The 19,044-nt window shown below is 31.2% G+C and overlaps 1 protein-coding gene across 1 annotated transcript in view; it reads left to right on the top strand.

Annotated features, from left to right (window-relative positions):
- The first annotated feature begins 16,512 nt into the window (after window positions 1-16,512).
- LOC145319491 (uncharacterized) overlaps window positions 16,513-19,044 on the top strand; it is a 64,813-nt gene continuing 62,281 nt past the window's right edge. The window contains exon 1 of the mRNA XM_080161644.1: window positions 16,513-16,651. The gene's annotated coding sequence lies outside the window, so the exon portion shown is untranslated. The remainder of the gene's footprint in view (window positions 16,652-19,044) is intronic.

Here is a 19,044-nt window from a genome sequence, read left to right as displayed (position 1 = left end):
AAATACGACCTCTTTATAGTAAAAGTTATAAAATTGCTTAGCTTTTTAATTATTTTATACATAATTGTTTCAGCAATCATCCATCATGCAAAGTTTTGAATTGATAGAACGAATCTAAAGTGCCTAAATGAACAATCAAAGCTGTCTATTAAGGACTGACGAACAAACCAACCTAAAGTGTAGAATAGCGTCGCTTAAATAATTATGGAACAATTTAATCCCCATGTAAGAAATAGTACATTTAATACAAGATGTTCTTTCATTAGGACTCAGAGATATACATCTGGCATTTAAATTAATCTTTAGCCAATTAATAGTTGATTACTAATCGCATTAGTAATCCTCAAAGTCCTAGTTGAACATATAAAACAACCCCCTTATATTATAATGAATTGGATAAAAAGAAATGGCGTGGGAGGGTAGTTTTCATTTAGGTCAGATTTGATTAGGTTATATTGAAATAAGGTAGCCCCTGGGTTAGGCTACCGCAGGGTTAGGGGCCCAAGCATGGGTTATGCATAAGAAATTATCCTTCCCTTACTTTCAATGTAATGTAAATGAAAAAATTGAGAGGATATGTTTCTGTGCTTGCTACGGTAATCACTGGAAAACTTATTTTTCACATTGTTCTCTTGTGAGAGCATTTATTTGTGTATGCTACGCTGCCCATAGCTAATATTGTCCTTGTTAAACGATTATTTTGTATTTATATTAATTCAAAAGACTATTAGTGTAAATTAATAAAACTTAAATAGAAATTAAATGATGAAAAATACACCCACTCAATTTCTACCATGGAAAAATGGATGGATAAAAGTGTTTTCAGTATGATATCAGCTGGATTAAAACCGGTTCTAAGCCGTACTGAAATTTAGGTATCGTATAAAATTGAACAATCATAATATTAAAATCAGTCTTGTTAGCCCGTGCTTTTGGCATCTCGGGGTTAACAAAACTGGTTTTAAACTTTTAATTGTACATTTTATATACTGCGGAAAGCTGTTTATAATATAATGCGATAAATAACTATTAAGGATGATAATTTTTATTTTTGAATCGTAGGCATTTTAAGTCGACTACTTTTGTCTCCATAAATCTAAGGCCTTCTGATTTTGAAACCTTTGTCTGAGAGTCCTTAGTGGTTAATTGTTTGCCTCTTGTAATGGGCAAGTCATTTTCCTAACCCTCGCTAAAAGTGACCTTCGCCTTGTTTGAAATTATCTTATCAATAAATTGTGGAACCCTACATAAAGTTGAAACTAAATATTATTTTTACGCATTCATTGTACGTTTTAGTTTGTTTAATTAAGTTTAAATATCATTTAACAGTTAGGGAGTTGAATCCATTTTTATAGAAGCAGAAATATAATCTATGATTATGGTTTGGACCCTCTAAAACTGTAATCTACCCTTCCACTTTCCCCTCTCTTGGTGAAGATATCTTCAACAAGAGAGACAAAAGTGGAATCTTATATTTCAAAACTCGTATCGGCGTTGAAGATATCTTCACCAAGAGAGGGGAAAGTGGAATCTTACATTTCAAAAATCGTATATGCGTTGAAGATATCTTCACCAAGAGAAGGGAAAGTAGAATCTTACATTTCAAAAATCGTATCGGCGTTGAAGATATCTTCACCAAGAGAGGGGAAAGTGGAAAGGTAGATTACAGTTTTTGAGGGTCCAAACCATAATCATCGATTATATTTCTGCTTCTATAAAAATGGATTCAACTCCCTAACTGTTTAATCTCATAAATACTAAAAATTATAGCCATACATAACATTCACGTTTATCTTACTAGGTAAAATTATAAAATAAAATTTATCAAACTAATGAATTAAACATAAAAACTTAATAATTTAATTAAACTTTAATTCAACTTATTTCAGAGGATTCTAGAATTCTATTGAGAGTTAATTAAAAGAATAAATAAATGATAGAAAATAAAGAAAGTGAGCAAGAGGGTGAGTTTGTAATAGAGAGAAAGAAAGAGTAAGAGAATGATAAATAGAAAGAAAATGCACAAAGAAAATATTGTAGGGTATTACGAACAATCCTAGTTGTAGACAGCTGCTCTATAGGGACATTCACTTTTAGTAGTATTCAAACATTAAAGTTTTTTCAAATAAATAAAAAGCTTTCCTGAAAATCACACACAAACGTTCAAAACGGAATGTTAGAATTCAACTATTCACAAATTCTATGTTACACAATGCAGTGTAACATTACTTATTACAATTGGGGGCGTGAAACCGTTGTGATAGGAGATTTTATGGTGTTTTTTTTTGTAAATGCAGAACCTCTTCTGAATAATAAAGAAGCTAGATGTATTTTTATCTATAAGTCTAGTCAAATTTCATACATTTAATCAATGAAAAATAAATAATCGGGGAGAGGATGGTCAAACACCTCAATGAGATAAAGTCCAAAAAAAACTTACAACCCCTTAATTAAAAAAATATATATCAGGTTGGTAGGAATAAATCCACCTACCACTTCCATTGAGTGGAGCTTATAGATGCAAGAGAAACTTTCAAAACAGGAAACACAAAAGTAACTTTTAATCTAGAAGTTAAAAAATAATTTTTCTAAATTCTTGATTTCTGCTACTTTTTTGAAAAAGTAAAAAAATAACTTTAGGTCTAAATTATTTTTAGTAAAATATTGAATTTTTATCAAAAAACTGCAGTTTTACATAAAAGATCTATGATATTGTGTTGGTTTCATGGTTCCACTAAAGGAAATATCTGAATTCGTGATAAAATGTTGGTTTCCAGTCATGGCTATTAGGGTGGGTCGATTTTGGAATTTCACATTAGTAAACATTGGCAAGGGATACTGGGCCAATATAAAACCCTGTGAAACTTGAAAGAGGTTTTTTAATCCAAAAACATTGGGCGCGCGGGGGGTATAAAATGTGCCTGCCCCCTTATAAAACCAAAAATTGAAATTCCTTTAAACACAGGCATGTTGCATATCAAAATGACCGCATTGAAATGCTGATTACAGATCTGAAACCCGTTTTGAAAAATATTGATTCAGTCTGAAATGATTTTCAAATAACCTACTAAAATTAACAATTTTGACTAAATCAGCTGTTTTAAGGTACCTAATAAGATCTTATTCGAACTAGGAGCAATATTTTTAAAACGGTTTTCAGATTTGTAATCAGCATTTCAATGCGGTAATTTTGATATTCAACATGCCTGTGTTTAAAAGAATTAAAATTTTTGGATTTATTAGGGGGTTGGCACTTTTTATACCCCCTGTGCGCTGGCAGCCTCAAGAGCCAAGTCACTTTTGAAACTTGAATGGGGCTTATTATACATATATATGACTTCTGCAACTTATGATAACAGTAAAATCTAAAAAAAGGGGGAAATTGACCCACCCCAATGGCTATAAGATGCATATATGAATATGGTAAAATGTTGGCTTCATGGTCCCAGCTGACTCATTGATAAAATGTTGGTATCATGGTCCCAACTGTATTAGATATAATTGTCCCAACTGATTTTATAGTAAAATGTTGGTTTAGCGGTCCAAACTGTATTAGATATAATTGTAATTGTATTATGCTGCGTGTAAGCATACTTGGCAATCTTATTCAACACAAAGTATTTTACTAAACAACCAAATCAATTCCATAGGCTAAAGAAGTTAAATGTATGTATGTGTATCTATTGGCTAACCGAATGTTATGTAACATGTAAAATACTAAAAACTTTAGGCCGATAGGGGAACTTGATTTGGTTTAGGGCTGGTTTAAAGCCAACCTGGACAAAAAACTTATTGTTGTTTTGATAAAACTTATGAATATGTAATATGGGCTACTTCTCAGCATAGACAAGATACATGATGCATCACTTTGTACCTATACACCTCTTGTTTGTTAATATGAGGAGATAGATCAATTGACTATAAATTATTTTATCCCCATTTGTTATACAAAAAGGAGTGAAATTTAATAATGTTTCTTTGTGCAATCCAATCCTAATCTAATCTTGCTTACCTAAAGTTTAAAGTTAACAGATGAAACAAGGATGACAACATCCATAAAAGCGAAGCACTGAAACGGTAGGACAAACGGACATTAACACTTGTGTTTGAACTAAATAATCAGAATATAAAAGTATAAGAGTCGAAGCAAAATTGTAAGTAAATTTGTTAAAAAAATGCTTTATACAGGGTAATGTTTATGGACATACTTACATTTTTAGGACTTGATTATAGAGTTGTTTTACTTATAATATTGTTCTTTGATGTCCCAGGAATCAATATACAAAAATCTGATCAAACGGATAGTAAGATCACATAAAAATTTGTTGTTAAAAAAGTAGAAAAATCAACATGTTTAAAATGGACGTACGGACATTCTGGTAATGATTATAGAGTTGCTACGCTTTCTAAATCGTACCTAACTACTACAGGAATCACCATGCAAAGTTTAAAATCGATAGGACAATTCTAACATGCCTAAATTAACGAATAAAAGCTATCTGTCTCGGACGAACGAACGGACGGACCGACCCTAATTATAGAAAAGCTTCGCTTTTAATAAGATTAATTTCCAATCCGTTGTACATAAGGAAAAGATGGGACATTGTATCTTGATTGGTTGGTTCAAACTATCAGTGTCCAAAGGTATAAATTGAGTATGCATAAGGGCTTATTTGCGGATCTTGGACAAAGTAGCCTCGGACAAAGTAGCCTCTGACAAAGTAGCCTCTGACAAAGTAGCCTCGGACAATGTAGCCTCCGGACAAAGTAGCTTCGGGACATTTACTTAAGAAAAGTAGCCTTCTAAGGAAAGTAGTCTCCATTGTTAATAAAAGTCTTTGCTGCAGCTACTTTGTACGGAGGCTACTTTGTCCGAGGCTACTTTGTCCCAGATCCTTATTTGCTTCAGATCACCCGTTATCTTTTTGTTCAAATGTAACAGGAGAAAAGCTTTTAACGTAAGGGGACAAAGTGTGTAAAAAATCATTCATTTTTTGGACACTTTGTCCCCTTACTTTCAAACTATGTTATAAGGTGAAGTAATATTTCCCAAACAGTATAATTTGCTTATTGTTAATTAGAATAATTCATTATTATAATCATGATAAGGGATGAGTTCTTAAAGTTATTTCATAGGTTAAGATAGATTTTGAAATGGAAAAAATAGTCAACAAAAAACAACCAACTTTATTTTTCTGAATGCCAATTTATTCAATTTTATTTATTGAATTGGCATAAAATTTAAACTTTTAAAAAAAGTTTGGAAAAGTCTGAAAAACATGAAAAGTTTTCCTCAATGCAATACATAGAGGTATGCAGGAGGGGGTGTTAGAGCCACCCCCCCTCCCCCTCCCCCCGATAAATAATATTGAGTACACTCTCCCTCATGGCAAGAATTCAAAAATTCCAAAATTTCAAACGCCCCATTTAAAATAAATCGTTTAAGGAAAGTTCATGAAATCGGTTTTATAAAGTTTAAAAGCTATCTTGTTAGATGAAATTGCGGGCGCTTCGCACACCCCCCAAACAAATATATGTGCATGCACATGGCAATACACATTTCAAATACGTAAACACATTATCTATACAGTATACATTTCAGGGAGGGAGGGGACATTAGGCTGTTTATTACACTAGTCCCCAAAGTCTTATAATAACGTTTTCATATTCGTTGGCTTAACAACATTGGAGACCTTCACTTAATTTTGATTGGTTAGTTCAATTAGTTTATTGTCCAAACGTTTCAACCACTAATTGTAATCGACAAAAGGAGTCATTTTATGTATCATCATTAGCGAATTTCATCAATTTACCGGCCATTGTCATATCCCTTTAAACCCCTGATTCATACACATTACATAAATTCATGTGATGCTGTGAGTATTGGTGCAAAAAATATGACGTAACAAAAAAAATTAGCCAATGAGAGGCCGTTATTGACCAATGGTAAAATTTATAGTGGCCTCTCATTGGCTAATTTTTTTTTGTTACGTCATATTTTTTGCACCACTACTCACAGCATCATTCATGTTTGGAATTTAAAATAAGGAAAAATAATCCGGAATTTTAGATAAATTTAAACATTTATCACATTGTACGTACATAATATGCAGAGAGAGAAGGGAAAATAGGCTATTTAAATTAGTCCTTAAAGTTTATAAAAAAGTTTTCTTATTCGTTGGCTTAACAACTTTGGGTACTTTATTGAATTTTGATTCATTAAGTTGTGAGTTCAAACGTTTCAACAACTAATTTTAATTTTAATTGTTTCATTATTGTGGATGTACATAAATTTATCGGTCATTGTCTTATCCCTGTAGATCACTGACATAAATTTCACTTTCTAAATTATTAATAATAAAAATTGTAATTCAAGGTGTTGAACATGTTCTGTTATTTGTTAGCTTATCAAATTAGAGGGATAATTTTAAAACAAACTTATACATTTAACATATAACATATACATATAGCATCTATTTTCATAAGGGTTAATTTAGTTTATCTTAATTTTGGGGGAGATTAATTTGTCGTTCATTGATGTTCCTAATTAAAGCTATAAAACAAGCTAAAAACGAAAAGGTCTACGTTTATTACAGACTAGTCACGTGTCGTCTTAAATGAATGATTTACTAAGGGGTAATTTTGATTTTCATCATTGGGAATGTACATCAATTTATCGGCCTTTGTTTTATCCCTTTAGATAAATATTGACTATTTATAAGAAAAAATCACATTAAAGCCAAAAAGGTTTAATTTTAATCAGTATGTCCCATATTTAATTGATTTATTTGGTGCATTATTTGCCAAATGTACCACTTTTCTGCACTACCTCTCCGATTTTGTTAATACTCTATATTTTGGTCCGTTGGGTCATTCAAGGATGCTGGATGGCCAAAAAAAAGTTTCAGAGTCCCTGGATATCTAGATATCTAGCTATCTATGAAGGTAGGTAACAAAAATGTAAAAAACACCCATTTTTTCACAATTTTAAAAATTAATTTTTTCATCAATCTTACATACAATCTATACATTTTATACACCAAAATGATCGTTTATTCATGTAAAAAGCGCACATAATGCTATTTTGGCCAAAACTCTAATTTTACAGGGTGTCCATCAAAAAGTGTATTTTGGATATCTAGCGTAATACCCAAAATACCTGTCCGAAAAAAATCATTTTTTTTGGCTTAAATCCTGTGTTTTATCTGTGTGCATATGTGGTATATAACAGTTTGGACCACCTGGGACTATAAGGTTGTCAAATTTCACTTTGGGACACCCTGTAAATGTGATTTTTGCGTCTGTAGAGCTAATACTTGGTCCAAATTGGCTATTTTTTTCAAATTACTCTAATATGTGTCTTAGTATGTTTGGCCATAGTGTTTTCTGACCAGATCAATATTTTCAGATTTTTTGGACACCCTGTATTTTCAAAAAAAGAGAAAATTTTTTTTTTGTTTTTTTTTTAATTTTTTTTCTATTTTTAAGTTACTTAAAACTCTCATATAGATTTTGACTAATAACAATAATATTTGCCTATTTTACAAATTTTACACTTTTGGGACACCCTGTGCATGTTTTTGAAAAATGATTGTTTTTGCCCATTTTTGGGGGGAAGGAGTCGTTTTAGGGCCATAGACTATTTCTTCATTTTTGTAGAACTTTTCAAGACACATCATTAGTTATTTATGCAAAAACCGCAAAAACCGAACCGTTTTGCGGTTATTCACCGCTAAAGGCAGAATTTTTTACGTTTTTTGCCGTTCCCGAGGTTCTAATGGGCATTTGTGGTTAGAAGACGTTGATTTATCAAGATAACTGTGAAATACTTTTGTTTAGGCATTTTAATTTACTAAATTTCATGTGAAGTAAATTTTTTTGTATATCCAACCGATTTTTGTCAAAAGGAATTTCAAATGCACATAATTTATGTTTCTTTGATCACTTATGTTATAGCAATTATTTATGTTATATTCACTTCATTTTCTTGCTTTAACAATTGAAATCCATCTCGACGAAAAACGGTTAGCTGCACAAAAAATTTTACTTAATATTAAATTTAGTAAATTAAATTACCTAAACAAAAGTATTTTAGAGGGATCTTGATAAATTAACGTTTTCTTACCACAAATGCCCATTACAACCTCCAGAACGGCAAAAACGTAAAAAAATTCCGCCTTTGGCGGTGAATAACGGCAAAACGGTTCGGTTTTTGCGGTTTTTGCATAAATAACTAATGATGTGTCTTGAAAAGTTCTACAAAAATGAAGAAATAGTCTATGGCCCTAAAACGACTCCTTCCCCCCAAAAATGGGCAAAAACAATCATTTTTCAAAAACATGCACAGGGTGTCCCAAAAGTGTAAAAATTTGTAAAATAGGCAAATATTATTGTTATTAGTCAAAATCTATATCAATATGACAGTTTTAAGTAACTTAAAAATAGAAAAAAAATTTAAAAAAAAACAAAAATTTTTTTTCTCTTTTTTTGAAAATACAGGGTGTCCAAAAAATCTGAAAATATTGATCTGGTCAGAAAACACTATGGCCAAACATACTAAGACACATATTAGAGTAATTTGAAAAAAATAGCCAATTTGGACCAAGTTTTAGCTCTACAGACGCAAAAATCACATTTACAGGGTGTCCCAAAGTGAAATTTGACAACCTTATAGTCCCGGGTGGTCCGAACCGTTATATACCACATATGCACACAGATAAAACACAGGATTTAAGCCAAAAAAAATGATTTTTTTCGGACAGGTATTTTGGGTATTACGCTAGATATCCAAAATACACTTTTTGATGGACACCCTGTAAAGTTAGAGTTTTAGCCAAAATAGCATTATGTGCGCTTTTTACATGAATAAACGATCATTTTGGTGTATAAAATGTATAGATTGGATGTAAGATTGATGAAAAAATTAATTTTTAAAATTGTGAAAAAATGGGTGTTTTTTACATTTTTGTTACCTACCTTCATAGATAGCTAGATATCTAGATATCCAGGGACTCTGAAACTTTTTTTTGGCCATCCAGCATCCTTGAATGACCCAACGGACCAAAATATAGAGTATTAACAAAATCGGAGAGGTAGTGCAGAAAAGTGGTACATTTGGCAAATAATGCACCATTTAAAAAAAAAATTGGATTTGATAATCCAAAACATGGTTATGGAAATGGGACATAAAAATAAAATAAACATAATAAATGTGTATTCTAAGAGTACAGTTTACCATAAATTTGAATAATCAAACGCTTTGCCAAGTTCAAGCTGCGTTAAATTCAAATATTAATATTAGTTTTCCTTCTCTTACATATATACAGGGAATAAGGGAGGGGACAATGGATCTAAAATTCATATTTCTAACAGTCTTGTACTTTGGGTACCAGAACACATGCAACTTTTATTATTTTGGCAAATTTCAAAGACTTTGGGTATCAGCGCAAAGAATGCCGCTAAAACAATTATTCCTAAAGCAGACAACTCTTACTAAACTAACCAATTCAAATACTAGCAGAATATTTGAAAAAAATCAAAACAAGTTTATTTTGTCTTTAAACAAAATAGTTTTCTTCTAAGAATGGGTGGGATAAACCAGAAATTCTACTGTGATACTTCTGTAACTATCCATTAAAATCAACCCCTTGTCAAATATGAAAACAAATTCCAATTATGGTATTATTTTGTAAGTAACTGCCAGTACTAAGGTCATACCTTTTATGATAAATTACAGAATATTCACAGTAAAATAAGACAGGATAACCTAATGTTAAATAATTTTTTTTCAATGTTTAATAATTTCTATTATATAAATCTAATATGGATTGATTATATATCTAAATTTTTGGAATTTTCCAGATATATCTGGTTTCGAAGATATTGAGTTAGAACTCTAGAATTGAATTAATTGCCCATTGTCCAATTCCTTACTCCCTGCATATATATTATATAAATATTATTTTTTATCCTATTATAAAAATCAGTAAAGGTTATTTCGTCTAAAGATTAAGATCTCAATAAATACTGAACCGATTGAGTTCTCCTTTTAAGGAAAGATTCACATGTGTCTTAGAAAATATAAACCCTTGATGTTTAAGGGGCGCAGCCAATAGTATTTTATAAAACTTCAAGATTTCTTTTAGATTTGTAAGAATTTAGGAAACACATATTTTGGCCGATTTCAAGTATTAAAAATAATTTTAAAGAATTGTTTTAATTAATTACTTACAATGAGTGCCAAAATGTTAAGTGTATCTTTAATAATACTAAAGGCGTTTGCGGTGGGACGGGGAAAAGTTTACCCCCCCCCCCACATTTTCAATTTAAATTTAAAAGAAAAGATTTTTTTTGGGGTGGACTGAGGAAGTCCTAAAAGGGTGAAGATACCCTGTCCAAAAATAGTTAAAAACCTGCCCTGGACCTGTAAGAAGCTTCAATGTAAAGAAGAATCATATCTGTTCAGCGGTCACCGAGATCCTTCGCTATAGACAAAGAAGCTTGCTACTTTGTATTAAAGGATAACTGTCCTTGTTATATTTCTGTTATTTATTCATTTTGTTTAATCCGCATGAAAAGAATTCAAAATAGGTTGCAAAACACAGAGCACAACCATCTCAATGTATAGACACTGAATAAGGGGTGTTTACACGATTCAGCTGCTAATATATCAGACAAATGAGAATATATTTAGAGTAAAAGCTTGGTTCTTAGTAAACAAGAACAAAATTTAAATTTTCAAAAATGTATTATAGAATTTTGAAAGATTTCTCAAATAATTTTGGAAGATTTTTAAAAACCAATTTTTGTAATCCGACTATACATCAAATCTTTTCACAAATTGGTCGATTTAATGTAGGGTTGTCTGATGGACGTTACTTAAACTAAATGTTTAATAGCTCATTTAATCAAACTATTGCTATCAAACGTCTGATTACATTTTTGATCACATTTCTATGGTATCGGTATTCACGTTTTAGGTTGGTATATGAACGATGGACGTACGGACATTTATTAAATGTAATATAACTGCGGTAATTTAAAAAAAATAAATACTAACTTTTTTTTGCATAAATACCATTGGCTTTGAGAATAAGTTGTTTGCGGGGGCGCCTGGCCGGGGCCAAATCATATAAGAAATGGGTAATTGTACCATGTAGGCTAGAAAAATGGGCTGGCAACATGGCTGCGATAATAAAAGGGGAGGCGTTCACAGAGATATTTCCAGGACAAATCACGAGAATTTAGCTTTGGCCAAAGTTTTCTAGACACGTTGTTTGTTAGTCTTTTTCCAAATTTTTTAAATGCTTATTTCCAAATTTTTTTAAAATGCTCATTTCCAAATTTTTAAAATGATTATTTCACTCGGAATTTTCTTAATTTTAAGAAAGTAATATGGAATGGATTGATGGATTTATTTTATCAAGAATAATTATGTTAATTGGTAGCATAACAATGACATTTTAAAACATTGAAGTAAGATGTTATAGGTGAAAGAATTAATTGGCCATTGGTAGTAGTAATTGTTATCAATAACGTTAAATTGAAAATAAATTACTATATAAAAAGAAGTGGTTCTCATATCTACGGTGCCTATTTCCTAGCACTGCGGAGCAATCATTAACATTTACCTAACCTAACCTAAAATAAAATAACCTATCAAAAGCTACTATGAAAATACGACGCAACCCTATAATACTTCGTTTTCTTTCCATGATCCAATTTTTCTAAAAATTAATCATTACAAATATTATTAATGTCATTCCGTAAAGACTAGAGTATTTCCGATCATAAAAAGATAACAAAAAAGCAGGGTTCGGAAGCCGCGCGTAAGCCGCGTGTAAGCCTCAGTGAAATCTTCATTTTATCACTATACAATTCAGCTGGATGTATAAAACTGCTCTTTAGCAGACAATCCTTCTTTCTGAAATTTCTTTTTCTGCTCACAAGCAGGTTTAAAACTGAGGCTTTGGCGCGGCTGAGGCGCGGCTTCCGAACCCTGCAAAAAAGTTAAAAGTTAGTTTCGATGTGCAAAAATTATTGTACATTTCTATAATAATCTTGACCAAAAATGCAATGACGTCAATAGCCCACGTCCCTTTCTTGCTTTACCCCTTATCAAGATAACTTCCCCTCTCGGGATTAGAACCATTGTCCTTCTCCTTTTTTATGCTGGGGGAGTGGACTGACGGCTGGGTGGTATGAGGGGAATCCCGAGGGGGTTTTACATGAGCAAACCTCGAAATCCACCGGCGATCATACACCCAAACACACACACACACACACACACTACCCAAAATACTAGATTTTTGGGTATACAGATAAATATGCATAGTACATACATACATATACTTGGATAGGGTGTCCGCTAGAAAAGTCATCTTACAATGTCATTTAAAAAATTTACAACAAAAAACATACCTGAATATTCAAGAAAGATAATTTAAATGAGTTATTTAAGCAAACAAAATTTAGCATAAATGGATATTTAAATCCCAAGGTATTAAATGATCGAGCGTTAGCTCATCATTTAATACCGAGGGATTTAAATATCCATTTATGCTAAATTTTGTTTGCTTAAATAACATTCTGTTGCAACAAAAAGGTGATGTTAGCAAATAATTTCTTGAATAAAATCATAAAACGTTTTTTCATTTAATTTTCATTTTTTTCACTGTTGTGTTTTTATTTGACATTAAAAATAAAAATCATAAAAAATCTTCCAAATCAAAGAGAAAAAATCTTTGAATTATTGGTCAATTTAAGTTCAAAGATTTTTTTATTGAAAAAAGTTAATTTTTTAAAAATATTTTAGAAAAAAAAATCTTCTAACAAAAAAAAATTATCATAATCCAATATGGCGTCAATACATGTAAAATAATATTTTCAAAACAAAAAATTAAAACTTGAATATCTTTTTTCACAGATTGAATTTCAAAAATCGGTCTGACAGTTTTTCCAAAGTCAGTATGATCTATCAAATGAAAAAGGTTTGAAACTGATAGAACATTTCTTTACACTAAAACATATTTTTTCTATTTTTTTTCCCACACTTCCAAAAAATGAAATTCAATGAAAATTAAATGGTTCTCACGCTAAAAAAATTTTCTCACGGGTCCAAAAAATGAATTTAAATGAAAATCATATGTACCATTTAAATCAAATTAAATGGTTCCCACACTCGAAAAATTTTCCCACGCTTGACATTCTTGAAAAATGCCAAATAAATGGATATTTTAACAAACCCAATATCGCGTTTTTTGCAATGGAATGCCTATTTAGATTAATTGGTAAACTTAGTTACAATACACTTCGTCTATAGAATGAAAAAAGGTTTTAAAAATATTCTAAAATTATAAAAAAAACTTTCTATTTATTTTTTGATTTTTTTGTGGACACTCTTAACATATATACTACAAAACAACATATATACATACATTTATATATACAATACTACAGTATACAAAATAATATTAGGCAAACAAATATTGATGTTATGACTCCTTGAATAATAAAGAAAAACGAAGAAAATAAATACGGTATAAAAAAGGATTAAAATAGGATAGTTATGTTTTTAAGTAGCTCAGCAATAACAACGAGCAATAATTTAAAAAAAACGAATTTAACTGAAAATTGAGAGTTAGGAAGAGTAGCTACGAAAGTCCGTACGTCCATTAAACTATGCTGATGTTTTACTTTTTTGACAAACAATTTAGTATGTTATAATTATCATTCTTCTGATATTCTTCTGATATTTTGAATACTGATTCCTCTTACCACATTGTACATTGTTATAAGCGAAGTATCTCCATAATCAAGTCCTAAAAATGTAAGTATATCCTTAAGCAGTATCCTGTATTTAAGAAGTCTGCAACAAGTTTACCTACGATTTTGTTTAGACCTGTGCATTAATATTCTGCTTATTCAGTTCTGACATTCTACAGTTTTTAATAGTTTTTCGTCCTAATATTTAAATGATTTGCTTTTGTGGATGTTATCATCCTTGTTTTAAAAGCTTTATTAATATCGTCATAACCTATACCTTGATTCCTGGGCTAAAAAGTAAAATAAATAGGAAATATATTCAGAAAAAAAGTGAGAAAAGACAAAGATATCAGAGAGAGGGGACTATTTATTACACAAGTCCCCAAAGTTTTATAATAACATTTTCTTATCCGTTGGCTTAACAACTTTGGGGACTTTGAATGAATTTTGATTGGTTTATTTATTTAATCTACAAGAGGTGCAATTTTGTGTATTAACATTGTGGATGTACATCAATTAGTCGGCCATTGTCCTATCCCTTTTGATCCCTGCAAAGAGAAGAAAAATAAGCCATTTATATTCTGAATATAAAACGGCCATCAAGTGCTTTACTGATGTCAAGCTGTATCAAAAAACACTGCCACCACTATACCATTAGAGTGAAACAATAGAGGAGGAGAGGATTAAATAATAATCCCCTTCCCGAGAACCCTGTGATGACCTTCCATTAGGTCTTTAAAAATCAACCTATAGAGTCGGGAATATTAGAACAGCAAAAAAAGCAGAAAGCAAATTGCTAGCATACGAAGGTCTTCAGCAGTGTGATCCAGGTTATACATCTATACTATAGATTTATTACCAATCCACTTGAGACAGATATTAACCAATAGTCGATCATTGTTTTTTTTTCAAGCTTTGTATTCAGATAAAGTCACTTTTTTAGTGTGTATACACGTTGTTTAAAGCTCCTTATGCAGTGTAGGTTTACCCTGTCAAAAAAGAAGGTTTTATAGTGTAGGAAATCACTTTTTTTTACTCAGGGGGAGAGGGGGCATTGGGCTGTTTATACCACTAGTCCCCAAAGTTTTATAATAACGTTTTCTGATCCGTTGGCGTAACAACTTGGAGACTCTTGTTATCTTTAGATTGGCATGTTCATTAAGTTGAGTGTCCAAACGTTTCAACTGCTAAATGTAAGCTATAGAAGGGGTAATTTTGTGTATCATCATAAGGCATGTACAACAATTGATTGGTCATTATCTTATCCCTTCAGATCCCTTAAAAAATTAACTTGTTTTCGGTTACAATAGCACATGTTAAATCTGCGGGGCTATTTTTAGGGAGGAAGGGGACACTTGGCTGTAAATCACTTTGGTATCTAAAGTTTTATAACCACATTATTATGTTAGCTGGCTCATAATCTTTGGTAATTTTTATTAAACGTTGATTGGTTCGTTCCAAACCAAAGTGTACAAACTTTTTAAAAAAGGGGGAAGTCGACTCGCCCCATCCCACCCCTGTAGTAATGGAAGTCAGCAAAGTCATACAGTGGCGCTGCCTAGCGGAACTAGTTTTTTTGCGATAGGATCTATAAGAAGCTACATTGTAAAGGAGAACCTTATCGGTTCAGCGGTTAGCGAGATACTTTTGAACAGACAGACAGACAAAGATCCTGTAAATATATTTTGATATGTTAAAAAAATTTTGGGACTCCTGCAGAAGATATATTTTTGACAGGGTTACCATTGTATACAGATTCAATATAGATAAATATAGAAAAGAGACATATAGAATATAGATCTATGGTGTGTGTGTGAGTGTATGCCTAAATAAGAAAAGTAAAGTGGCCCAAGTAACGTTCATGTAGAATGTATATCTATCTATCTATATCTACTATATGTACATACATACACATATGATTTTCATTCATTGTCCATTGGTGTTGGAAAGGAACATAGAAGAGAGAGAGAGAGAGAGAGAGGGAGAGAGAGAGAGAGAGAGAGAGAGAGAGAGAGAGAGAGAAAGAGAGAGAGAGGGAGAGAGGGAGAGAGAGAGAGAGAGAGAGAGAGAGAGAGAGAGAGAATGAGAAGGATATCCATTTCGGTGTCCTTTTAAAACTCAAAATATTTTTTCAATTAAAATAGGTATAATATCATGAGTTACAATGTAGCTTAAGTTTTCGGGTTATCATATCCTATTATATAAAGTAGTACACATTTTTTAAATTGAAGCTTAAGATCTCAATAGTTACTGAACCGATTTGGTTATCTAATTTAGGTAAGCTTTACATAGTGCTGTGATGATTTTATGGTCTTTTTTTCACAGATTTCAGTCTTGGAAAGGTTTTAGGCTCTTTTTTTAGCCCCTTCGAATAAAGCTAACATTGAATATCTAAGGATTTATGATAAAAAGTAAAATATTCAGTACTTTGCTACTTCAAATAATAGGTTTTTAGTTAGATTATGTGGGTACCATATATTCCTCTCTCTGTCTCTTTCTCTCTCTCTCTTTCTCTCTATTCCAATATACTCTTTCTCTTACAATTTGGTATCTTAATACAAATAGAGAGAGATAGAGTAGGAAACAGAGAGAGAGGGAGAGAGAGAGAGACAGACAGAGGGTAAGAGAGAGATAGAGAGTAAGAGAAAGAGAGAGAGAGAGAGAGCAAGAGAGAGAGAAAGAGAGAGAGACTGAGAAAAATAAAAAGTGAGAGAGAGAGAGAGAATGGTAGAATAGTCCCACCGCATCATTCAGTTTTAGATCTGTGACCCATTCATACCTCTCCACACATCCACCAATATATACATCCACTATAATATAGTAGATCTTGTTTACTAGACTTTATCCACAATACATTATAACCCAAATAATTTTGTGACTTACAAAGGTAAGTTTTTATTTATAAAAAAAATCATTGTAAAATTGATGAAAAACGTGCCAAAAAGTGATTTTTTTGGTTGATGAAAAAATGAATGATTTTATTGCACTCTGGCATAGTATATATACGAATATATGGAGTAAAGTGTATATTGTGGGCCGAAGTAAAGCCCAACTTCATATTTTCTGTGTGTGTGTGTGTATGTGTGCAAAAATGTGTGTGAATTATTTGTGTGTGTGTGTAAAGGCCTTCATTGTTGATTGTAAGATTATTTTGGTAGATTTGTTATTTTGTTATATTTTGATTTTTGCTATTAATAACTCAAAAAAAGAATGAGAGTACAATATTGAATTTTTCATTTTCTGAGACAACTAGCAGGCTATAGAATAAAAAAATATCAAGTCCTTGTTCTCTGTTAAAGAATAAATCAAATTTATTTAAGGTGTTTCTTAACATCTATGAAGTAAAAATGTATTAACACTAACGAATCTATTTAAAACGGACAAAATAAAACAATAAAAGTCTTAACACAAACTTTTAAAACCTTTAAAGCTCTAATTTGTGCCATTGTTTATGATATTAATGAACAACTGAAATAAATTTGATTGAGTCAGAAAACGGGAATATGCAGTTTTTTTTCTGACTCACCCGGGGTTTTTAAATCTTAATACTCAATCTATTTATCTATCTTATTAGTTTTATAAATCTATTTCCAATAATTATTATTTTTTTTGATAATTTTTTATATTAGTGAAGTATTGTTAATTTGATTTCCTACTATAACAAATGATTTCATGCTTTTTAAAAGCGAAGCTTTTCTATTATTAGGGTCGGTCCGTACGTCCGTCCGAGATAGTTGGCTTTTATTCGTTAATTTAGGCATTTCAAACTTTGCATGGTGATTCCTGTAGTAGTTAGGTACGATTTAGAAAGCGTAGCAACTCTATAATCATTACCAGAATGTCCGTACGTCCATTTTAAACATGTTGATTTTTTTACTTTTAAATAACAATTTTTTATGTGATAAAAACATCTGATTGATCTGATTTTTTGATTCCTTTTACAATAAGGTACAATATTATGAGCAAAGCATCTCTATAATCAAGTATTAAAAATGTAAGTATGTCCTTAAACAGAATTCTGTATTTAAGAAGTTTTGCAACAAATTAACGTATAATTTTGTCAAACCTTATAATTTTATATTTTGTATATTCAGTTCTGACACTCAACAAAAGTTAATGTTTGTCTGTCATATCGTTTCAGAGCTTCGCTTTTATGGATGTTGTCATCCTTGTTAATTCAATGTTGTATCTATGTTTTTTCTTCTTCTATTACATCAATTTTTTTAACTACTCTTATCAAAATCTATTAGAGTTGTCAAATTTCTTTGAATTTTTGTTTCTTCTATAAGTATATATATCTTTATAAACTTTTATATCTCTTTATAAGTGTTATGTGTATTCTGAAATATGTCTATCTATCTATCACTATCCATCTATCTATATATGTATCTATCTATCTAAATATCTATCTATCTATCTTATGGTTGTGAAAAGTTGCAAAAAATTGACCAATATTTCTTTTCTTATCCAGATTTCTATTTCCTGACTGACAATACAAATACAGGGTCCCAGTACATTTGGGGTTAGGTAGCCATTTTATAAATCAGATTCAAATAAAGGAAATTAAACACACACAAAATTATTACAATTTCAATATATTTGAATAAAAGATGCCAAGAGGAACAGTAATTTTTTTATGGCAGCTTATGTAATATGTCATTTAGATGTAAACAATTAAAAAAATTTGGTATTTTAATAGCATTCAGTATAAAGAAGTTTTTATTAATTTAAAGATTTTCTTAAATTGTTTTTTTTTTAAATCTAGACCCAGTATTTTTAAAAATATCCTTTTATATTTTGTTAACATTCTGAATGAAAAATATGAATAGAAAAGAATAGCTACCAATATGTATGTGTGTGTTTTCTATATCATGTATTGACATTTGAGGAGCGAAGCGTCTCTATAATTGAGGACTGTAAGTTAAAGAGAGAGAGGGGACAATGAGTTGTTTATTACACCAGTCCCCAAAGTTTTGTATGTTAAAATGTTTCAATTATAATCAACAAAAGGTATGATTTTGTGTATTATCATATTGGATGTACATCTATTATCGGCCATTGTTGTATTGTGGTATTCGGCAACCGTGAGCCATGTCTATGGCACCCCTGATCTGGGGTTCGGTGTAGGGTCAATGGCCCTCCCCCGAGTCCTGGGGAAGGGGTCTAGTGACCCCCTCCCTACGCTTAGAATTAATGATTTGAATCTGTCATGTTTATTATGGTTAACTGTATTCTTAATTCTCCCCCACCCTTTCCAGGGATGGGGGAATCATTATTGCC

The sequence above is a fragment of the Acartia tonsa genome, chromosome 5 (assembly GCF_053477335.1).
Source record: "Acartia tonsa isolate MP-2025a chromosome 5, ASM5347733v1, whole genome shotgun sequence".
NCBI classification, from domain to species: Eukaryota; Metazoa; Arthropoda; class Copepoda; order Calanoida; family Acartiidae; genus Acartia; species Acartia tonsa.
The sequence above is the reverse complement of the archived record's forward strand: the minus strand, read 5'-3'. Positions and strand labels throughout refer to the sequence as shown.